Consider the following 26,450-nt stretch of genomic DNA (forward strand, 5'->3'; position numbering starts at 1 on the left):
TATTTTAGGAGTCAGCGAATGTAGTACTCCAATCTAAAGATTTAGAAATAAATGGAATTTGAGAGACATCAGAACTCAAGAATTCAGCTCTGTATGAAAACTTTTGGGCAAATCATTACTCTTTAGGAGAATATTTAAATGAAGGGAAGGTAGAATAAAAGGCAAAGTAAATTATATTTTCAGAAGAAAGCCTATTAAAGTCTGCTTATGTTTTTAGCATGCATTACAAAATTTTTTAAGAATCAAAGTTCTAAGGAGTGAAAGAGAGATGAAATACATGATATGAAAATCATTATTTGGAAAGTCTCTAAGAAATCCTGACTTTCTCCAAAGGAAAAAAGTGAGAATTCTAATTTGTTGCAAAAAGCCAGAAACAAAAACATTTTTTCACAATCATTTTTCTTCAATATCATTCAGAGTGTCAAGAAGCTACCAAATATCTCAAGGAATTATAGAATTATAGACTTCTTTAAAATGAGTTTTATGTTTGCAATAAGGAGTTTATAATCCAGTATTTACTTACTAAAAGACCCAGGTCAAAGGTCAATTTCTGCAAGCAAAGTTTCTCTCAGTTCTCCTTTGCCCATATACCTCCTCGTCCTAAAGCAGAATGAACTACTCCCCTCTAGGATTTCTATACTTTTGACATTGAAAACATGACTTTGAGTTCATTCAGTCAGGAAATATGCACTTTGTTTGTCTCATGCACACTGTAAGGCAGAAGGAATTCAAAGTTAAGCAAACCACAGAAATCTATACTCAAGAAGTTCGTATTATTTATTACCTCAACCACTTTCTTACCCTCGGAATATTTTTTTCCCTAACTGTAAAATAGAGAACAAACTATCGTGCCATAGATTGTAAGGATTACGTAAATATAAACCACACTAGGCCTAGTCCATAGGAGGTTTTCAACAAAGGTTTCCTTGCTTCCATTTTGGAAGCATTGTATTCCATGTACCCAAACCTTTTATATTGTAGTGAACTATTTCCAGATAGTTTTGTTCATTTTCATTTTGTTTTGCTTGTTTTTCTCCTCTACCAGATAATTTTCATATAGACCAACTAATTTATTCATATCTTTTCTCAGACACGTAACTCAATCGCTGGCCAAGAGCTTAAACTTAACACCTATGATTGAAAGTCTAAGAAAGAAAAAAAAAGAAGACAATCAGGAAAATGTATAAACAATGGCCATTGTAGAGAACAGATAAAAGTACTTTAGTGGGATAAAGGGTTTCTCAGAAAAACTGGAACATCAATAAACAAAACGTACAACCACTGAAACAGGAAGAAAGAATATATAACTGCTTTACCATTCTGCTTTTCCAGGACAGCTAAAGTAATGATTTTTGTTCTTGCTCCCTCCTTTTTCCATTTAAGAAGGTCAAGTAAATGTCATTACTCTTAGATTTTCCAATTTTCTTTCCATTTATGTTTGCTAACTGCCTCCAAATTTCACAGCATACCTTCATACATGAGGTTCCCTCTACATGGAGTGCCTTTCCCAAATATGTCTATTTAGCAAAGTTATATGCTTTTTTTCATGTACGTTAGGAGTTTAAAAATCCTACATCCTATGAGTGCCCAGGTGGTCCATCGGTTAACCATCCGACTTTGACTCAGGTCATGATCTTGTGGTTCCTGGGGTTGAAACATGGGGTTCTGTGCTGACAGCTCAGAGACTAGGGCCTGCTTCAGATTCTTTGTCTCCCTCTCTCTCTCTGCCCCTCTTCTGCTGTCATTCTCTCTCTCTGAAAATAAAACTTAAAAAAAAATCCTACATCCTATGTGATACTATGTGATGCTTTTTTTTTTTTAAAAAAAGGACGATTTCTTCTACATTCATGTCCTGTCAATACCTCCAATAAAGCAGTTTTATTATCAACTGACAGTGATCTCAATCTATAAGAATGGCTAGATTTGAGTCCTCACAAGACACTTTTCATAGATTGCATCAGTTAATATCCATAGCAATCCTGCATGGAAGGCATTATTTGATGGTGATGATTATTTTTATTATTATTTTTGTTTGTTGACAAGATCACCTAGTAAGTGGCAAACTCAATAAAAGTACAAGGAGGAAAAAAAAAGACATTCAGAATCTTTGGTATTTGTTTCTCACAGTAAGAAAGACATTTGAATATGTGAAAAGGACCTTATTCTTTATGACCTCATGACTCAACAACTATATAGTGGAAATACATACACATGTTTATGTATTCACATATAAATATTTTAAAGGCAGACCAATTTTATAGCTTGTAGATGAAGTAGGATTTCATACTGAGAACATTTTAATCATGGTTTAAAAAAGCAAAAAACATGAAAATAAGTAGGGAAAGAAGACTTACAGTTTCTGCTTCAAAATGTAAATCACCTGCAAGTCTTTACTCTCATCTTTACAAGAAAAAAAAAAAAACTAGAAAAACCAGTAATTGTCTGTGTACCAATCAGAGAACTGAGGTTGCAGGGCAAACTGCTACCTTGAAATTAGGGTCAGGCATATCCAGAGGGTCACAACCAAGACCTGCTTATCTACAGGAGCTTCTTAGAGCCATTAACAAATACAAATATTTGAATGGTAATTTTGATAGATTCCTAAGACTGAATGTACATGAGCATGAGAGTAAGAAACACATTGGGGCTGCAGTCTTGGGGGCTGCACAATATTTGTGGACATTAGCTCCAGAATCCTTTGGGAGCTGAGGGAAGGCCTCCCCAAAATCAACATTTGGGTTAAAAGCAATCAAAACCCAGCAGATTCAGGAAAGGGTCTTTATGCCCCTCAACTGCCTGCGTGCACCAGAAAGAGTAATTAACAGATTCCTCTTCACCTAAAAACATTTATCTGAATAATGGGGCAACCTTTATTTTCTTAACATGTCTTACCCTCCTACTAATGGCCTTTCTCCCTTTGTATCCTCAGACCCTTGGTTCATATAAGGATAATGTTGCTGGTCTTTGGAACTTCCGTATCTGTGTTGACTCCCTGTACATATGTTCTTATTTCTTCTGTTATTCTGTCTCATGTCAATTTGATTCTTTGTGTAGCTAGAAGGACCTTGAAGGGTATAATAAATTCTTCCTCCCCAACAACTCCCAATAGATTCTAATGTTGAAGATGCCAAAAAGATCCTCTCATGATGTCAAAGTAGAGTGGAAGGGTCATCACTGTACAGTATGTGCCAAAGCTTCCTCCACAGGAGAAAGGTGGATGTCATCTTATCCCTCTGAAGGAAGTGCACAATTCCTATTTCAGGCACCTCTAGACTTATCTTACCAAAGGGCAGGGCAGCAGAATGAGCGGACACTCCCTAAGGGTCAGGTCTTCAAGGAAATGAATGGAAATGCTGCAAGTGTGAAGGGAATTAGGAGAACTAGGAAAAATGGTATACCACTGGGGAAACACTTGTGAAGAACACAGTACCAAAACCCAGGCCCATTAAAAGATAAGGATTTCATTTTAAAATTATGGAAAGCTCCCTCTCACCTGCACCTTACTGCCATATCCACAAGTTTCCTATACAATGACTGACAAGCTAATAGTTATTTTATGGATACGATAAATTGACTCTTCAGATCACATGGCGAGGCAAAAGACATGGAAGGAAAATATTCAATATTGAAGAGAACATAGACTATTGAAGAACAAAGTTGGAGAACTGAAGCTACAGGACTTCAAGATTTACCATAAACCTACCATAATCAAGGGAGTGTATGGTCTGTCAACCATACTCCAAGAAAAAGAGATTACAGAGAATGCGAGACTGGTTAAGTAAATAGATCAATGGAACTGAATAGAGAAAGAGACCCCCATAAATATTGTCAACTGATCTTTGACAAAGGAGTACAGGCAATACAAAGAACAAATGCAATCTCTTTGACAAAGGATACTGGAACAACTGGACATTCACATGAACAAATAGTTTAAACATAGATCTTACAGAACTACACAAAAATTTCCTTACAATGGATTATAGACCTAAATATAGAATACAAAACTATAAAATCTCTTGAAGGTAACTCAGGAGAAGACCAAGATGACCTTGGGTATGATGGTGCCTTATTAGATACAACACTAAAGACATAATCCATGCAAGAAATAATTCATAATCAGGGTGCCTGGGTGGCTCAGTTGGTTAAGCGTCCAACTTTGGCTCAGGTCATGATCCCGTGGTTTTTTTTAGTTCGAGCCACGCATTGGGCTCTGTGCTAACAGCTCAGACCTGGGGCCTCTTTCAGATTCTGTGTCTCCCCTTCTCTCTGCCCCTCCCATGCTCATGTTCTCTCTCTCTCTCTCTCTCTCTCAATAAAATAAAATGTTAAAAAAAGTAATTCATAAAGCTGGAGTTAAAATTTAAAATTTCTACTTTGCAGATATTATCAGGAGAATTAGACAACAAGACACAGAATTTTTCTTTTGTAAATAAACAAAAAAACCCATCTAACAAAGGACCATTACCCAAAATATACAAAGAACTGAACACTGAGCAAACGTGATCAAAATATAGGCCCGAGACTTTAAATATCTCAAAACAAGATATACAGATGGCAATAAGTATATGAAAATATGTTCCACATCATATATTAAGAAATGCAAATTAAATTAATGAGAAGTTATACTACCCACCTAATAGAATGGCTGAATTCCAGAACACTGATGACACCAAATGCTACAAGGATGTGAGCAACAGGAATTATCATTTATTGTTCGTGGGAACACAAAATGGCAAAGCTGTTTGGGGGACACTTTGGAGGTTTCTTACAAAACTAAACATGCTCTAACAGAAGATCCAGCAATTATGCTCCTTGGTATTTACCCAAACAAGTTGAAAACTTAAGTCCACATAAGAACTTGCACAAGAACGTTGATAGCAGCTGTATTCTTAATTGCCCAAACCTAGGTGCAACCAAGATGTTCTTCAGTAGGTAAATGGACAAATAAACTATGGTACTTCCAGACAGTGGAATATTATTCCAAATCAATGATCACAACACACGAAGTTATTCTAGAGAATGTAGAAAAACTCCATAAACATTTTCATTTTCATGCCCAATTTTGACAGTACTGAAGAAATAAAAATCTGTGACCTAACAGGAGCTACTTGATAGAAGTATCACCAGAAAGGGGTCAGCAAGTTGTAACTATAACCACAGTCTTTGAGGACCCCTTTGAGGAAGAGAATAAAATAATAACCATAGACCACTGTGTTAAGTTAGATTGACTTATCTTTGCCTTCCATCTAATTTAAAATTACTTACCAAAATATATAAAAGATGTCCTTTAAAATAAGCCCTGTGATGTAACTTGAGAAAGTTAAAAACAAAAATCAAGAAAAATAAAATGAAACCAAGGTTAGTTACTGATACAATAACTGATATGTATTGATGCAATACATATGTTCTGTGTCAGGCACATTCAGGGATTTGCTTACAAATTACAAATTGCTTTACAGTTTAATAACTGCACTTCTGAAATAGTTGTGTATATAAGTATATTATAAACCTATGTTTGACAGTCAACTAGCAAAATTCTTGAAAATGATTCTTGTCAGTACATATGAGCCAGCTCCAGCACACCACTAGATTAGTTTGAAGTGCCAAATTTTTCTTTTTAAGTGACAAATCTCATAAGAGTCTACTCAAACAGGAAGGTACCACCATAAGTGATTGACAATGACTAACCAAAGGTAATTTGCAAGAGTATTTGAAAGTCAAGTACATGCCTAGTATACAGAAATGGGTGATACGTGCTAAATATTTGGATGCAAAAAAAAAAAAAATAGAAACAAATGTGTTTTTGTTAAAGTAAAAATTTATCTTGTGGTTGGCTAGAAGCTTATCTCAGACATCAAGCAGCAACAATTAAAAGTAATTCACATGGGGGGGGCGCCTGGAGGCTCAGTCAGTTAAACGCCCAACTCTTGATTTCAGCTCAGGTCATGATTTTAGGGTTGGGAGATAGAGCCCAGAGTCCACACCCATCATGGAGCCTGCTTGAGGTTCTCTCTCCCCCTGTCCCTTCTCCACATGACCATGTGCGCTCTCTCTTAAAAAGAAAAAAAAAAGTAAGCACATGGAAAAGTGAGGTTTGTTCACCTTTCTTTTTAAAAAAATTTCTATTTCTACTCTATTTCTTTTAAAAACAACTTTTTTTTCACATTTATTCGTTTTTTGAGAAACAGAACCTGAATGGCAGAGGGGCAGAGAGACAGAGACAGGCAGACACAGAATCTGAAGCAGGCTCTAGTCTCTGAGCTGTTAGCACAGAGCCCGACCTGGGGCTCATACCTAGGACTACGAGATCATTACCCAAGTCAAAGTCAGACGCTTAACCCTGAAGTTGGACGCTTAACCAAGCCACCCAGGCACCACTTCTATTGCTCTTTTGATCCCTTACTGGAATGGAGTGGTCTCTTCCTTCTGTTTTCCATCCCTTCCTTTTAAATCATCCAGATTAATTTTGCGTACTCATTATTGGGTACAATATTGGATAAAATCCTCTAGATTAGTTTGTCCACTTACTATTGGGTACATTGTTAGATAGAAAATAAGAACTAACCTTAAACCCTTAAAACTTAAAAAGCAAATGTCTACTATACCTTGAATAGTACATTTTTCCATTAGAGAAGGGTAAGCCTACAGTCATGCCAAAAATGAAAGTGAGCTAAACACACAGTAGAAAAATTAGACTAGGGTTTTAAAAGTTGTTAAAATCTGGCTCTAGATTAATGCGCCTCTATGTTACCATCTATGGGGAGTTTCGATGGTTTCCATGGTTTTTAATCATAATCTGGCCTATTGTAGCCTCAAGAGCTAGAGAACAATTAACCCTCAAGTCAATGGTAATTTCTCAAAGATAAAAATACCAGAATGTGTTCCATTTTCTATGTCTGAGCCTGCATCAGTTAGCCATTGTTGTGTACCTGCCTCAAAATTTAGTGGCTTCAAAGAACAACCAATTATTTGTCTGAAAATAGATCTGAACTTCTAGTCTGGGATCAGCTAGGCTTTCCTGTGCTGTACATTAAGCAGGAAACTTATTTAGGTACTATCACTTTGGGGACTCAGCTGGCAGAACAAGCCTGACTTGGTCCATGTCACCAATAGTCCTCAAGCAGCTTAGCACAGGCTCTTTCATCTTCTAGGTAGGGTTTCAAAGGCTGTGTCAAACTTTTTGAAGTCTCAGCTCAGAACTGGCACAATGATCACTTCCACCATATTCTACTGGCCAAAGCAAGTTCCAAGGACAGCTAGACAACAGGGTGGGGCACTATACTACAATATACCACAGTTCTTAATGGAAAGAACTATAAAGTGACATTGCAAAAGATGGAGTACCAAAGAGTTGAAGTTTAGCCATTCTTACAATCTACTACAGAGCCCTTAGTAGATGTAAACTTTTCCAGATGTCCTTCCTGGCCAACATTTTAATTGAAACATTAATGCCAAATTAGTACTCTGATAATTAGAGAAGACATCCAAAGACTATTAATTGACCACTGATTAATAAATTAAATTTGGGTGCATGTTTAATGGTTGGCTGTTATTAGGTTATACATAAAAGAAAACAAACACCTGATTCCTAAAATATATTTGATGAGACACAACTGAATTCTTAGCAAGTTATTAAATACAATGGATTGAAAGAATATTTGTTTTCTGATTATAAATATTATGTGATTTGGGTAGGATATTTGGAAATATGTAAAGGCAAATTCGCAGTTCTGTGTAGCTCTTAAGTTTTAAAATGATGATGATATAATTAAAATATAGGAGATATCTCCATATAAAGATATTAGACGTGCTTGAATGGCTCACCTGTTAAGCATCTGACCCTTAATTTTGGTTCAGGTCATGATCTCACAGTTGGTAGGATAGAGCCCCATGTTGGGCTCTATGCTGACAGCGTGAAGCCTGCATTGGATGCTGTGTCTCCTATCTCTGCCCCTCCCCTGCTTGCACTTGCTCTCTCAAAATGAACATTTAAAAAAAACAGGTATTAATTTGTCAGCCTATGGTAATAGCAAATTCTATTAATTCTAGTAGCTATTTAGATTTTCTAGGTTAACAGCTTTTTAGTTGGTACTTTCTTGTTTTCCCTATTTTCAAGTTTTTGTATATCTTTCATTGTCTTACCTAATTGGTTAATAATTTTAGATCCACTCTTTTATTAATTTTTTTAAACATTTATTGTTTTGAGAGACAGAGCATGAGTGGGGAGGGGCAGAGAGAGAGAGGGAGACACAGAATCCAAAGCAGGCTCCAGGCTCCAAGTTGTCAGCACAGAGCCAGACATAGGGCTCGAACTCATGAACTGAGAGATCATGACCTGAGCTGAAGTTGGTCACTTAACTACTGAGCCACCCAGGCACCCCACTTCTCTATTTTAAGGAGTAACATTTGATAGTGGAGACCAAATATTTTCCTGATTCTAATGGGAGCATTTCTGGTATTTCACCATAAGTAAATTCCTCATTCAACAAATGTTTACTGTATAGTAAACATTAGTAAACTATAGTAGTATAGCTCTACTATATACCATATACTGTCTTTTGAGGCTTGCATACACTACTCTTATGATAAAAAAAACTTTTCTCTCAATTTTTTTGATGTTTAAAACTTAACACTATATGTACAATTTTAGTTAAAACATTTTTTTGCATTTTCTGAAATTTTCCTCTTTTGCCCACTAATATGATATTAAGGTTTTTAAGTAGTTTTTATCATTAAATTTTACTTTTTGAACATGTAAAGTATGCATATAGGTTAAATAAAATAATTTACAGCTTTTATAAAAGATGAACAATTAATATTAAGTTAATTAAAAGTAAGACATTCTTCTTTTTCTGTCCCTCAGCCACCTTTTTTTCCTCCAAAGGATATTTACTACGTACCTTTTAAGAAGCATGATTTTTATTTGAACAAATGTCTATGTGAGTGTAAAAGCACACGTACAAACATACACACGCACAAACACACCTTACTCTTCAAGGTAACATTAAAAAATATTCTCTCTTGCTGTTTCAATTTACCAGGATGTCTTGGTGATCTTGCCGTATCATTACAGACAACGCAGAAACATTTACTTACTTGTTTATCATATGTATAAACTGAAAGTGAATTTAACCTAAGGAGCTTCTTTCCTTACCTATTACAGAACAAAACAGGGAAATAGGAAGCCCTACCATTACTACATAGTTCAGGTGATACCCTCACATAGAACCTAAATCATAACCTTAATTCCCATCATACTGTTTGGAAATAGTACCAAAGAAAGAGAAAAATAATTAAGTACACTAAAACATAACGGCTATGGTTTTCACCACTGGAGTCAATCACAGAACCAAAACTGTTAATTCTAGTACCCATTCTGTATTCTCTTTACCCACTGCCATTACTTTAGGAATTTTTCTTAAAGGAGGGGAACCAAATCTCCATCTCTATAGGACTCAGTCTTACTTGGGTTGTTGTGGTTTCTCAATGACTAACATTACAAGAAAATGGAGCACAAAGAAGAAACCCAGTGAATCACATCAGTTATCAGACAAAAAACTTTATATCCCCTAGTTCAGCAACTATCCACTTTCATGTTGGTGTTCATGATATACCATTCTGGACAGTGTATCAATTCCTTCTTCTACCTGGTTGTAGGTAGTAACATGGAAACAAATAGAAAAGCCTTACAATAGAACCTGGATCTACTACATACCTGTCTTTTGCTCCAAACCACACAAAATAGGCAACCTTACAGGTAATGAGGTAAACTGTGCAAAGCAATTCAGCTCTACTTATGTTAAAACGGCTTTTTCTCTCTGCAACTATTCAATCATGGCACAGGCCTGACTCTTAGCTACAAGAGCTAAATAATCCTTTTAATATTTAACACAGAGATGTACTCATTATCCACCTATGACTTGACTTCAGAACTCAAAACTTCGTTTCTAATTCTCATTGTAGAAGTTTCAGGATAAGACTAAGAAACTAGTCTACCCATAATCATGGTGATTATGGTTGTCACCAGAATGACTGTTAACAACCACTTGCTCTCTCCTTCCCTTGCTTCAATTAGCACTACAATTCAATCCAATATTTATAACTTGTATAACAGCATTGCTATTATGAGCCCCTTGATTGCCTGTGATCCATTTACTCTTATCACAAAGGTCATTCATATGCCTATCCAAATGGGAATAACTCAGTTTTAGGCTATTATGTATTATGAGGGTTTCTTGAGGCCAATTCAGGTGTTAATTACTGTTTTAGAGTACAGACAGGAAGCAGAAAAAAGGCATACTCAAAAGGGATTCTACCTGTATAACTGCATATTTTTACTATTTCACTGGTCTAACTATACCCAATAATGTTTAGTGATAGTGATCACAATAGTTTATGACTTAAATGAGAACTTAGAGTTTTCATATTTAGCATGATGCTAGCTTTTAAAATAACACTAGATTACTTACACACACACACACATATATATACATATATGTGTATATGTATACATAGTTTTCATGTATGCATAGTTTTCATATATATGTGTATATATATATGTATATATATGTGGACATATAATCTTCAGTTATTTATCCATTTTTTAAGATTTTTAGGAGCACCTGGGTGGCTCAATCGGTTAAGTGTCTGACTTCAGCTCAGGTCATGATCTCGCAGTTTGTGGGTTTGAGCCCCGCGTCGAGCTCTGTGCTGACAACTCAGAGCCTAGAGCCTGCTTTGGATTCTGTGTCTCCCTCTCTCTCTGCCACCCCCCCCCCCCCAGCTTGCATGGTCTCTGTCTCTCAAAAATAAAAGAAAAACATTAAAAAAATTTGTTTGAAGTTTTTTTTTAAATCATGAATGAAAGCCAAGTTTCAAATGTGTTCTGAACATATTTAGCAATATAATTTATTCTTTATTCTGCTGAAAGTTCTACATATTTTCTTGATTTTAATTTATTTTTTGTTTAGAGATTCATATTTGGATCTTTGATTTTATATAGGACACTGATTAAGCCCCATATTAGAAGTTAAAGTAATTAGCATTCATGTTATTATTCTCTAGGCATTATGTAGATTAATATTTGATCTCTTCTTTGACCAAGTAGTTAACATATTTTTAAAGTCCAAGTGATTGTGTTTGTTTATTCATTAATTAATTTCAAAGGTTCTAATGCATTAAAAATTTCTGTTTTTACTGTAGCATTATTTTAATGATTTAAATTATTTAAATCATAATTATTTACTAATTATCTAATCTCATCTTCAGTTTCCCCACATGTATTTTCATTATATGTAACACATTTGCTTCAAACAGGTCATTTTCTTTCATACTTGTGCTCCTGGAGGTATTGATCCTTCTAATTCAATGGTTTCTGCCATCTCAACCCAATACACTTCTCATTTCCTTTATATTTTAGTGCCCCGGATTCTATAAAAGTCTTGTATAATGTAGATATTCAGAACAGTTTAACAAAAATGGCAGGATTTAATTAAGGCAGAATTGTCATTCTGAATAAGTTCATCTTCAGGATTAGCTCTTCACATTTTTTATTCTTTCACAAAACTAGATCTCTGTTGAAAATAGTTTTCATAATTATCTTATGAAGTGTAATAACTCCATTTTTGCCCCTTGTGTCTATCATCTCCTCATTTATCAGTGATTCATGTGAATATGTTTTTTTTCTCTTTCTGATAATTTCCCCATTACACATGGAACAAGGTGCAAACATCTTTGTATATATTGCTTTCTGGTGCTATGTTGTATAGCCTTTCAAATGTGTTCAAGTCTTATTGCCCCCTATTCATCACTTCCAATACTTAACAAATGTATTTATGTAGCAAATATTTGAGAACCTGTTAGAACAGTTTCTAGAACCTAACACTATAGATGAAGCAGTGAATAAAAAAGGCGGGGGGTGGGGAGGTGTGTTCTATGCTCATTCAGCTTATGTACTAGTTGGAGTTGGGGGGTTGGAGAAGGAAAAATACATGTTAAGAGACAGTAAAATAATTGAAAAAATAAATGACAAGAGATAAGGAGTACCAGAAACAGAAGTACAATTTTAATATGGTCAGGAAAAGTCTCTCAGACACTGGGCACAGTGACCTGGAGGAAGTGAGCCCCAGTTTTTGGCTAACTACTCCTTTAAGATTCAACTCTTCTGCTAGTGTAAAACAAACAGCTGATACCTTGCTCCCCTCATGATAGCTTTGGATTTGGTGTCCCATTTATGTGTTGCTCTAGCATTCTGTGTTTATCATTCTCCTGGTGCACACTTGGTAAATTAAGGATAGTTCTGGGTCTGTCAACGTTCATCTGCCAAAATGTCAATCTCTCAAGGTAAGAGAACATAAAATTTCTAACTTTTGTATACTTCTCTTAGCAATGGTGCTTAGTATATGTTTGTTACATTGATTTGACCTAGTTGGACTGGATGTGTTCTAAGCTATTTTACAATTACAGTCAAATCATTTCTCTTGGCTTCATTTTTTACTTCTGTAAAATAAAAGACATTGTAAGTCTTGCAGAAGCTTAGAGGAGTGGTAAAATTCTGGCATTAAAATAAAGTATTATCTCGGGTGGCCTCCAAACTGCCTTTATGAAAAGTAAAACCTCTCAGGGGAAAATCACTATAAACTTTCTTCATATTATCATTTCTTTTATGTTTAGGATGAAGTTGGTTTTATTTCCAGATCACTGAGCCAAGCAGTAGTACAAAGTGAGTCAGTTTGAATTTTATTCACTGAATTTAAAGATGTCAGTTTACTTATTAAAAATTCATACCCTTTAAGTGCCATTTCTAGTATAGCTGAGTGGTTCCTACAAGACCCAACCTTCTACTATACAAGAGCCCCTCAGAGGAGGGGAAACAACCACCTAAATGCTAGGAAATATGAACAAAAGCAAGCAGATCAATAAAGGAAGTTACACATGGAAAAAGGGAACAGGTGAGATACCAATTCTTAGGTCTTTTAGTGTGAGTATAGCCTGCAGTAGAGGCTACTCTGGCAATAGAACTCCAGTGACAGACGTTCAGGACAACCAGTGCTGCCAAAAAGAGAATCCCAGAAAAGGAATTAACCAGAGAGGATACTACTAAATTCTCCATATCAACTTTGAGTCTCTAACCCCTAGAACAGTTGCATGTGTAGTTAAGTTCTTAAAGCTAAAGATAAAATTACCCAAGAGGGGAAGATCAAATAAGGCTACTACCAGGCATGTTGTTAATTATGCTACTGAAAAAGATAAAAGGGAGAATCTTCAAAGAGCTGTAAAAGAATGATATTTCTATACAGAGGACCAGTTTTTAAATGAATGCTGACTTTAGAAAAATATTAAGTCCAAAAGGCATTAGGGAATTATTAAAGTGATAGAGAGATCAATTATCAAAATGTAATCTCATGTGAAGCAAATATATCCATTGACATTGAAGATAGAATAGATTCGTCATAGTAAAGGTAATAGAGCAGTTGTTTCCATTGGAACAACAAAATAGGAAATTCTGAAGCAAGTTCTTTAGGCTGGAAATCAACATCAGAAATGGTAATTATTTCGATAAACATTTTTTATTCTTTTAAAATATTTAGGATCATTTAAAGCACAAAAGGATGATACTGTCTTTCCTTGTTTATAATGCTGTCAGCATAGAAATCTAGCATAAAAAATGAGAATATTGAGAGGGAGGGAGCCAAGATGGCGGAACAGCATGGAAGTTTTTGTGTGTCTTGCATGCATGAAATACAGCCAGACCAACACTAAACCATCCTGCACACCTAGAAAACTGATCTGAGGATTAACACAACAATCTGCACAACCTGAACCACAGAAATCAGTGGAAAGAAAAAAAATTCAATTTTCAATTTTATTAAAAATATTTTTAATTTTTTTACTGTATTTATTTTTGTGTAATTTTCTTCAAATTCTATTTTACTTCCATCATTTTATTTTAGTCTACTTCAGTGTTTTCACTTTTTCAAATTTTCAAATGATTTTTTCTCTTTTTTCTTCTTTTTTTTGAATAAAGAAAATTTTTTTATTTTTAATTCTTATAAAAATATTTTTAATTTTTTTCTACTATATTCTTTTGTGTAAATTTTTTCAAATTCTATTTTACTCCCATCATTCCAATTTAGTTTATTTCAGTATATTTATTTTTCCAAATTTTCAAATGATTTCTTTCCCTCCTCCCCCACCCTTTCCTCTCATGTATCAAACCACTTTCAACACCCAGACCAAAACACCTAGGATCTAGCATCATTTATTCGATTTTTTTTTTGTGTATGCATGTTTAATTTTTAATTTTAATATTTAAGTTTCTTTTAATTTTTTCTACCTCATTAATTCCTTTTCACCCTTCAAAATGACAAAATGAAGGAATTCACCCCAAAAGAAAGAGCAAGAACAAACTACAGCCAGGGACTTAACCAACACAGATACAAGCAAGATGTCTGAATCAGAATTTAGAATCACAATAATAAGAATACCAGCTGGGGTTGAAATAGATTATAATTCCTTTCCGTGGAGATAAAAGACGGAAAAGCTAATCAGGATGAAATAAAAAATGCCATGACTGAGCTGCAATTTCGAATGGATGCCAAAGCAGCAAGGGTGGATGAGGCACAGAAGCCAATCAGTGATATAGAGGACAAACTTATGGAGAATAATGAAGCAGAAAAAAAGATGGAGATTAATGCAAAGAGCATTATTTAAGAATTAGAGAAATCAGTGACTTATTTAAAAAGATCATCATCGAATCATAGGGGTCCCAGAGAGGAAGAGTGAGAAATAGGGGTAGAAGGGTTATGTGAGCAAATCATAGTGGAAAACTTTCCTATCCTGGGGAAAGACACAGACATCAAATCCAGGAAGCAGAGAGGACTCCCATAGATTTAACAAAAACCGACCATCAACGAGGCATATCATAGTCAAATTCACAAAATACACAGACAAGGAAAGCAGCATGAAAGCAGCAAAGGAAAAAAAGTCCTTAACCTACAAGGGAAGACAAAGTTTACAGACCTATCCAAAGAAACTTGGCAGGCCAGAAAGAAGTGGCAGGATATATTCAATGTGCTGAATTAGAAAAATATGCAGCCAAGAATTCTTTATCCAGAAAGGCTGCCATTCAAAATGGAAGGAGACATAAAAAGTTTCCCAAATAAAAATTAAAAGTTTGTGACCACTAAACCAGCCCTGCCAGAAAATTTTAAGGGGGGACTCTCCGAGGAGAGAAAAGATATACAAACCAAACAAACCAAAGACCAAAAGCAACAAAGATTAGAAAGGACAAGAACACCACCAGAAACTCCAACTCTATAACGAGCATAATGGCAATAAATTCCTATCTTTCAGGACTCACTCTAAACGTCAATGGACTCAATGCTTCAATCAAAAGACATAGGGTAACAGAATGGATAAGAAAACAAGATCCATCTATCTGCTATTTACAAGAGACCCACTTTAGATCTAAAGACACCTTCAGATTGAAAATAAGGGGATGGAGAACCATCTATCATGCTAATGGTCAACAAAAGAAAGCCGGAGCAGCCATACTTACATCGGACAATCTAGACTTTAAAATAAAGACTGTATCAAGAGATGCAGAAGGGCATTATATCATAATTAAGGGGTCTATGCACCAAGAAGACCTAACGATTGTAAATATTTATGCACCAAATGTGGAAGCTCCCAAATACATAAATCAATTAATCATAAACATAAAGAAACTCATTGGTATTAATACCCTAATAGTGGGAGACATCAACACCCCACTCACAACAATGGACAGATAATCTAATCAAAAAACCAACAAGTAAACCATGGCTTTGAATGACACACTGGACCAGATGGACTGAACAGATATATTCGGAACATTTCATCCTAAAGCAACAGAGTATACATTCTTCTCCAATGTATGGAATGTTCTCCAGAATAGACCACATACTGGGACTCAAATCAGCCCTCATCAAGTACAAAAAGATCGAGATCATACCATGCATATTTTCAGAACACAACGCTATGAAACTCGAAATCAACCACAAGAAAAAATTTGGAAAGGTAACAAATACTTGGAGCCTGAAGAACATCCTACTAAAGAAGGAGTGGGCTAACCAAGAAGTTAAAGAGGAAATTAAAAAGTATATGGAAGCCAATGAAAATGATAACACCACAACCTAAAACCTTTGGGATGCAGCAAAGGCGGTCATAAGAGGAAAGTATATAGCAATCCAGGCCTTCCTGAAGAAGGAAGAAAATATTTCAGATACACAACCTAACCTTACGCCTTAAAGAGCTGGAAAAAGGACAGCAAATAAAACTCAAAACCAGCAGAAGACAGGAAATAATAAAGATTAGAGTAGAAATTAATGCTATCAAAACCAACAAACCAACAACAACAATAACAACAACAACAGAACACATCAATGAAACCAGAAGCTGGTTTTTTGACAGAATTAACAAAATTGACAAACCACTAGCCACGTTGATCAAAAAGAAAAAGGAAAGGACCCAAATAAATAAAATCAAGAATGAAAGATGAGAGATCACAGCCAACACAACAGAAATAACAGTAAGAATATTATGAGCAATTATATGCCAATAAAATGGGCAATCTGGAAAAATGGACAAATTCCTAGAAACATAAACACTACCAAAACTGAAACAGGAAGAAAGAAAATTTGAACAGACCCATAACCAGTAAGGAAATCAAATTAGTAATCAAAAATCTCTCCCCTCCCCCCGCCAAAAAAAAAAAAAAAAAAAAAAGTCCAGGGGCAGATGGCTTTCCAGGGGAATTCTACCAAACATTTAAGGAAGAGTTGACACCGATTCTCTTGAAGCTATTCCAAAAAATAGAAAAGGAAGGAAAACTTCCAAACTCTTGCTATGAAGCCAGCATTACCTTGATTCTAAAACCAGAGACCCCACTAAAAAGGAGAACTATAGACCAATTTCACTGATGAACACAGATGCAAAAATCCTCAACAAGATATTAGCACACCGAATCCAACAATACATTAAAAAAAATACTCATCATGACCAAGCAGGATTTATACCTGGGATGCAGGGCTGGTTCAATATATGCAAAACAATTAACATGATTCATCACATCAATAAAATAAAGGAAAAGAACCATACAATCCTCTCAATAGATGCAGAGAAAGCATTTGACCAAATACAGCAGAGCCTTTCTTGATAAAAACCCTCAACAAAGTAGGGATAGAAGGATCAGACCTCGAGATCATAAAAACCATATATGAACAACCCAACACCAGTATCATCTTCAATGGTGAAAAACAGAGCTTTCCCCCTAAGGTCAGGAACAAGACAAGGATGTCCACTCTCACCACTGTTATTCAACATAATATTGGAAGTTTTAGCCTCAGCAATCAGACAACACAAAGAAATAAAAGTCATCCAAATCAGCCAGGAGGAGGTCAAACTTTAACTCATCACAGATGACATGATACTCTATACGGAAAACCCTCAAGATTCCACCAAGAAACTGCTAGAACTGATTCATTAATCCAGCAAAGTTGCAAGACATAAAATCAATGCACAGAAATCATTTGCATTTCTATACACCAACAACGAAGCAACAGAAATTGAAATCAAGGAATCGATCCCATTTACAATTGCACCAGAAACCATAAAATATCTAGGAAGAAATTTAACCAAAGAGGTGAAAAATCTATACACTGAAAACTATAGGAAGCTCATGAAAGAAATTGCAGAAGACACAAAAAAATGGAAAAAGATTCCATGCTCCTGGATAGGAAGAACAAATATTGTTAAAATGTCAATACTACCCAAAGCAATCTACATATTCAATGCAATCCCTATCAAAATAACACCAGCATTCTTCACAGAGCTAGAACAAACAATCATCAAATTTGTATAGAGCCAGAAAAGACCCCTAATAGCTAAAGCAATCTTGAAAAAGAAAACCAAAGCAGGAGCATCAAAATTCTGGACTTCAAACTGTACTACAAAGCTCTGATCATCTAGACAGTATGCTACTGGCACAAGAACAGACACTCAGATCAATGGAACAGAATAGAGAACCCAGAAATGGATCCGCAAATGTATGGCCAACTAATCTTTGACAAAGCAGGAAAGAATATCCAATGGAATAAGCACAGTCTTTTCAGCAAGTGGTGTGGGAAAACTGGACAGCAACATGCAGAAGAATGAACCTTGACCACTTTCTTACACCATACACAAAAACAAACTCAAAATGGATGAAAGACCTAAATATAAGACGGGAAGCCATCAAAATACTCCAGGAGAAAGCAGGCAAAAACCTCTTTGATTTTGGCCCCAGGGAAGGTGCTCAACACATCTCTGGAGGCAAGGGAAACAAAAGCAAAAATGAACTACTGGGACCTCCTCAAAATAAAAAGCTTCTGCACAGCAAAACTAAAAGGCAACCAACAGAATGGGAGAAGATATTTGCAAATGACTTATGAGATATAGGGCTAGTATCCAAAATCTATAAAGAACTTATCCAACTCAACACCCAAAAAACAAATAATCCAGTGAAGAAATGGGCAAAAGACATGAATAGACACTTCTCCAAGGAAGATATCCAGATGGCCAACCGACATGTGAAAAAATGCTCAACATCACTCATTAGACAAATACAAATCAAAACCACAATGAGATGCCACCTTACACCTGTGAGAATGGCTCACATTAACGACTCAGGAACAACAGATGTTGGCGAGGATGTGGAGAAAGAGGATCTCTTTTGCATTGTTGGTGGGAATGCAAGCTGGTACAGCCACTCTGGAAAACAGTATGGAGGTTCCTCAAAAAGTTAAAAACAGAACTACCCGATGACCCAGCAATTGCACTACTAGGCACTTATCCATGGGATACAGGTGTGCTGTTTCGAAGGGACACATGCACCCTCATGTTTATAGCAGCACTATCAACAATAGCCAAAGTATGGAAACAGCCCAAATGTCCATTGATGGATGAATGGATAAAGAAGATGTGGTGTGTATATATATATAAGTGTGTGTATATATACACACACACACAATGTAGTATTGCTGGGTAATCACAAAGAATGAAAGAATGAAATCTTGCCATTTGCAACCACGTGGATGCAACTAGAGGGTATTATGCTAAGTGAAATTAGTCAGAGAAAGACAAAAATCATATGATTTCACTTACATGAGGACTTTAAGAGACAAAACAGATGAACATAAGGGAAAGTAAGAAAAATATAAAAAGGGGGGGACAAAACAGAAGAGACTCATAAATATGGAGAACAAACTAAGGGTTACAAGAGGGGTTGTGGGGGGGGGATGGGCTAAATGGGTAAGGGGCACTGAGGAATCTACTCCTGAAATCATTGTTGCACGCTATGCTAATTTGGATGTAATTTTTCAATAATAAACTTAAAAATAAAAATAAATAAAAAATGAGAATATTAAATGAGGCCAATGTTTACAAGGTTAATATATATTTGATAAACTAAAAACTGCAGAGACCATGAAAAATTAGGAATGAAAGGCTTATCACCCAGATCTTATCCCCCAGGCCGACATTAAGAGAATAATACAATACTGTGGACAATTTTATGCCAATAAATTTGCCAGTTAAAATATATATGTGACAACAGCATCATGGTAGCATAAGGTATCCTGAATTTGTCCCCCAGAAATAAAATATTTGGCATCCATTCACAGACAAAAGTGCCTCTGAGGGAGCTGGAGGATCTGGCACCTTATGTCAAGGACCCAGAATTATCTTGGCCACCCATGCATTGGGAATTGACTGACCAACTTTGGTCCTAGCTGTGCACCCTGGAAATGGTCTATGAACCAGTTCCAATCTCTTTACCACAGCCCAGAAGTCCCTGGAAAACACTAACTTAAACGGTCACCCATCAGTGAAACAGCTTATGTTGAAGTCCAGATTTCTAGACTGTTAGAGCAAAGAAGTGGGGGGGGGGGGGGCGGGGGGGGAAGCTTGGACACACTGTAGATGTTAAGAGGAATGGTTTTACTTGACATACACTTCACCCTCCCTAAGATGGCATGGGTTGGGAACATGGGAGAAATCACAGGCTAAGGAAGATCTCTCACACAGTTAAGAGATAATATGGAAATTAACACCTGGTTTCCTCATCTGTACAGAGGCTACCGAAGGAGATCATTTCTCTTCTCCATCCAGAGTAACTATAAATGGATTATAGACTTTATACTTTTTATATATTATATTTGCAATTATTGTACTTAAACATACATTTATAAAATGAGCCAGCAAATCCATTTGCCTAGAATTTTTATAAGCTTATTTTTCAAAACTATTTGTAAAACTATTTTTACAGGAGCTTTATTTGTAACAGTCAAAACCCTGAACCAGCTCAGTAACCATCAATAGAAAAATGACTTTGTGGTATATTCATACACTGAAAACCTAACTCAGCATTAAAAAGGAACAAACTACTGACACATTCAGCAACAAGAGTGAATCTCAAAATTTAGAGGTATTTAAGTTACCTAAGCATACATGCTATATAATTTTGATTTTATGAAATTTTAACACAGGCAAAGCTAATTTTTGGTGAGAAAAAAAAATCAAATGTGATTACCTCCAGCTCTGGGATTTGAGGGATTGGGGAGGACTCTGATATAATATGAAGTATTTGCCTACTTCCATGGAGTAAATACTACCACTATGGCCAATGTCAACTACCAACTTAATGTCAAACAGAATTGAGAAATGGCATATGTAATCAGTTCTTCTAAGTGGTTTCTAGCACTCAATGGAAGATGCGAGAAACTTTCAGAAAATTTTAACATTCTATATTTTGAGATTGGAGTTGCACAATTGTAGGAATTTGAAAAAACTCTAACAGCCACAATTACTATATTTGACTTTATGTAAATTTAATGGGAAAAAAACTTCAAAGTATAGAACTAGCTAATTATAAACAGCAAGCTAAAATATTTAGGGTAGATTCTACTGACATCTGCAATTTCCTTTGAAATGTATTAAAATATGAATTGATGGCTAGACGGATGAGTAAACAGATGTGATAAAGCATGTCTAACATCAGTGATAGAATCTAGGTTGTGATTATGCATGTTCACTCTAAACTTAATTCTATAACATATTTAGAAATGTAAGAAAAAAAGATCTTCTTTCTCTATTTTCAGCAGTTACAAATTCTATTAAATATATGATGATCTTAAAGGTTACACTAGAGTTCCCAGTTTCTATTTAAAGACAATTTCATGTATAATTACTATTTCTTCTAGAAACTTCCACCTCTAGTTTTCTTTGTATTACATATTCAAACCAGAAGCAATTTTCCTAATACATCTAAAATCTACACTACTGCCCCATTTAAAAATCCTCATTGGCTCTCTATAACCTAATTTTTAACCACATAAATGTCACTTGACATTGTGTTAGTTTTCTATTGCTGTTCTAACAAATTGTCATGAAGTTAGTGCCTTAAAACATTATCAATCTATCATCTTATAGTTTTGTGCATCAGAAATCCAAAGCAGGTCTCAGTGTGTTAAGTTCGAAGTATCAGTAGGGCTGTGTTCCTTTCTGGAAGATTATTTTTTTAAAACATTTATTCATTTCTGAGAGGCAGACAGAGCACAAGCAGAGGAAGTGCTGAGAAAGAGGGAGACATAGAATCTGAGGCAGGCTCCAGACTCTGAGCTGTCAGCACAGTGCCCGATGAGGGGCTTGAACCCACGAACCGTGAGATCATGACCTGAGCCTAAATCAGACGCTCAACTGAGTCAGTCACCCAGGCGCCCCATTTTTGGAAGCTCTAAAGGAGAATTTACTTTATAGCCTTTTTCAAGACATTTTAGAGGTTGCCAGCATTCCTGGGTTCAAGGAGCTTTTCTTTCATATTCGAAGCCAGAAACATCAGGTCTGTCTCTGATCACATTAAGAACTCATGAGATTGGATTGTATTTATCCAGATAATCCAGGCTCATCGGCCCAGCTCTCAAGTCCTACTTTTCATCACCCCTACAAGATCTTTTTCCTTCTGGTTTATATGCTCAGAGATTGAAGATGAAGACATGTTTGGGAGCCATTTTTTATGCCTACTACACCTTCCACAATCTCCTGCCAGTTATAATTACGGGCTTCTTTTTCACCTTACACCTTCATAGTCCTTGTGCTCTAGCTTCATCACATGATTTGCTTATGTCCTCCCTAATCTTGGGTCTTTCAACCCTTTCATTTTACTTGCCTATTCAGAGAGATCTCCCTGGCAATCAACATTTATGATCATCTACCATATACTACCCGGATGCCATGGTCAATTCGGAAGTCTCTTCTTAGAAAGTCACACAGAGTAACATTTTATTAAGGTTTTTAAAAATCAATCTATGTAAAGTAATTTTCTGTTTTACCTTGCACCTTATAGCACTAGTCTTAGGTAACTTTGCATTATAGTTATGATACAAGTTTTTTCCTTCCAATACATCTACGCTTCCTTGAATCCTGGTACTCTGATTCTGATGTAAAATAATCCAGGTTTATACTTGAGTCACCCAGAGTAGACACCCAATATACATTAGTTGATTTGAATTGTGTTGAATTACATACAAATTGAAACATATGTTGTGTCCTGAGCTAGACACAAGGTCTGCAAGGAAGTCTGAGCTATGTTGGCATTGAAGCTTATAATGAAATACAGAGAGAAAGGACTTCTAAAAATAAAATAGAAGGTAGCATATGCTTTGCTCCAAATGAATGATATAAACAATAAGTGTTAAAGAGTTATGATGGCCAGGATTTGAAACATCTGTGACTCCCACCCCCCCCACAACTTTGACCCAACTCAACTGGACTGGAAAAAAAAAATGTTCTATCTAATTCAGAACAGCTGTCTGTCTACACTTAAGCCGTATTAAAATAGCACTTCCAAGAGTTGTTTTTCATCATTTTTCCACAATACGAAATAGTTGACAGGGAAGTGGGTGAGGAAAAAGATAAGAAGAGAAAGAGAAGATAAGGAAGAGAGTGAACAATAGAGAAACTTTAAGGACCAGATGGGCTATACACTGATATGAAGTCTAAGATTCTTTAGAAGTTTGATATGATGATAATACTCTGATGAAGTTTCTAGTGCTTTGGAATACCACCTCAATTTAAAAATAAGAAGCAAAAATCTGCTAGAAGTTCAAAAAGTTTATTTAATCCTAAAAATGCACGTAAATATTTTGCTAGACATTTCTGTGGGGAAGGTTTTATAAACATTTAAATATCTCATTTCACTATTTGCAAATCAGAAAACCAGGAGATTTTGGAATTATGTTTTTTCTAATAAATGGTTATATACTACTAGCTGTATTAATTCTTCATGGAAAAACCACTTCAAACCCCATTTTTTTCTATTCTAAAGTTAAAAGTGGGGAGGGCTTCCCCTATTTCGCATGAGTACTATTTTATATAAAACAGGGATCAAAGTTGTAACAATGCTAATTTTTCTGACCCTTAAATTTAAAATATCAAATTTGAATATTGATCACTTTCAGTTTAATTATATATATGGGTATGATGAGACAGAGCAGGATGTGGATGGGCATGCTGATGCTGGCAGCATACAGACCTGGTTCATAATAAACCTCTTGCTTATTTGCTTCTTTTCACCTTCATTTCCTCATCTATAAGTGTATATATTTAACTCACAGTAAAAGAAAAGTGTCATGTGTGTGCAATAAGGGCAGCTGTGAACAAGTAGGTCAATAATTTTAGCTTAAAATCGCAACCCAATCTCCACTTACAAGTTGTCATTTAAATTCCATAGTAGCTAAATTTTAAGTTAACACCTGAGGAACAGAATATACTCCTGCATAATGAACACCAAATGGAATGATTCATTTACACATTTTCTATTGATGACTATAAAATTGCATTTTAATGGTTTGGTCAGCTACAAATAACCCTGTAGTTGACTGAATAAGAAGACTAAGAACATATATAAAACATGCAATACTATACCAGCTTCAAAGTAATAGGAATAACTGTCCTCCAAGAAATAAAATCCAGGGCGCCTGGGTGGCTTGGTCAGTTAAGCCTCCGACTTCGGCTCAGGTCATGATCTCACCGTCCGTGAGTTCGAGCCCCGCGTGGGGCTCTGTGCTGACCACTCAGAGCCTGCAGCCTGTTTCAGATTCTGTGTCTCCCTCTCTCTCCGCCCCTCCCCTGTTCATGCTCTGTCTCTCTCTGTCTCAAAAATAAATAAACGTTAAAAAAAATTTTAAAAAAAGAAATAAAATCCTTATTTGTTTATCCCGTGCTCCCTGCTTTAAAAAAATTTCAAAAATAGATCACCTCCCCATTTATCTACAACTCTAGTGCTACCAAAAGCTACATTAGGATTTGCACATTAAAATTTTATTTTGTACTAACCATGTCTTATAACTTTAATAGTAAAGTTTATTACAAAGTATGTGTTATATTTTTAATATCCTATATTTTGCCATTAATAGGTACATATGGATCTCTCTAAAGTATAGACGTATACTAGAAAATGGAAAGACAGTTGAGCATACTTTAATTTTCTTCATGATACTGGATGAAACTAAGTACTGACATTTGTTGCTTTTAAATAGGTTACTGAAACACAAATATTGGAAACATAGACTGGAATTATTCTCCCCACTTTTAGTTCCTTCCACCTTGACCAAATTACTTCACAAATATGTGAAGACACTTTGATTAGTCAGAAAAGAAAATATGTATGTGGAAGAGAAAGAGGTAGTAAGATACAAATATATCAAAAACTATATTTTAATTTCCCAACGATTAAAAACTAAACCTACAAATAATCAAATAAAGAAATGCAAAGCATAACCACAACTAACTTTGCTGTATGTCCCAAATACCAAAGATAGATCTATATCCAAGCTGCTACAACAGCATTTCAGGAAAGTCACTTCCCAAAGGGGGTCAAAATGTGAGGCATCCATTTAGAAACCAAATTTAGTTTGGCCTAGTTTGTGGAATTTTTTGTTGTTTGGTCTTTGCCTTTTTAAATACTTGGATAAGTACAAGATTAGTGTAATTATAATTAAATGGTACTTTTATCCCAAGGACTTCATAAAGGCTATGAAACCTTAAAAGTTTAACCCTCAGGTTGACAGACTATGTAGATAAATTCAAGAGTTTCCCTGAGGAATAGCATGAAGAGATCCCGACTTTTCATGTAAGTCAGACAACTCAGGAACCCTTAGTTCTCTAAAATACCCTTATAAGAATGAACAGAAAGACTTCACACTCCTCAAGGTACAATTGCTATTAAATTCTCAATTTGAGTTAAGAGGAGTTTACTTCCTACTGGGATAAAGTCATTTCCTACTGAGTGAAATCTCCTATAGAATGAACGTGCAACTGATGCTAAGGAATTTGGCAACATGGGATTTCTTTAAAAAGTGTTTTATTAATTCCCATTTAATATGCTATTTCAATTCCATTCGTGTTCGTCAATCTTAAGATAAAAAGAAATCACCATTTAATAAAAACTGTCAAAATATCCAGTTCTGTCAAGATGGTGGATTTGTGGATAAAGCATCCACATGTTTTGCATTTGGGGCCTGACTGGCACAATGTGACAGCTGGGGCAGATTTTGTGTAGACAAAGTTAGGGCTTACTGGTTCACCTTAAACTGTATTAAGTTTCCTGTTTCTCTTGACAAGGTTTCTTTTCCAAGACAGGATTTAGAGAAGGTAGGATTATGATTTGCTAGGCTGTGGGATTAGCAGCTAACACAAGAAGAAACAGATGATTTTGCACAAAGTACAAAATGCAGTACTTTTATAGATAAATATGCCTGTGGAGAATTATATGAATATTTGGTGTCGACTTGTTGAGCTCCTAGAAAGCTGAATTTATAGTCTTAGTGGAAGAATGCCTAAACTCTGTCTCAATGCATTTCAAAGAAAGTAATATTGAGGCAGCAAGCATTTTAAAAAGCTATTATAACATGTATAGGTTCTACACATAGGGAAGAAGATATGAAGTACAAAAGAGGGAAGACAGGCAAGGCAAATATTTTATCCCTGGTGACTCACCTATAATTAGTAATTAAGCAAAAAAGTAAACATTTTGTAGTATGTTGAGTGTTCACAACAAAGGCCTACTCTAAGGAGGATGCTATTAGAGCCTCATCCCACTTAAAGGAAGTACGTTTCTCCTAATTGTTTCTCTTCCATCTTGCCTTAACTAAGTAAAAAGAAGAGAAGCAAAAAAATACAACAAAATTCCACACACTTGTTAATAAATTCACAGTGCAGGATATGGGTCCACTAAGTGAAAGATTTGATAAAATTACAGAACACTTCCCCTCCCCCACAATTTACCTACACACTAACAGAGGTAATATATTACACCTGAAAGATCTCAAAGACTACCTGAGGATGACTTTTTAGGGAAGCCTAGAAGTACAACT

The sequence above is a fragment of the Acinonyx jubatus genome, chromosome D1, assembly GCF_027475565.1.
Source record: "Acinonyx jubatus isolate Ajub_Pintada_27869175 chromosome D1, VMU_Ajub_asm_v1.0, whole genome shotgun sequence".
Classification (NCBI taxonomy): domain Eukaryota; kingdom Metazoa; phylum Chordata; class Mammalia; order Carnivora; family Felidae; genus Acinonyx; species Acinonyx jubatus.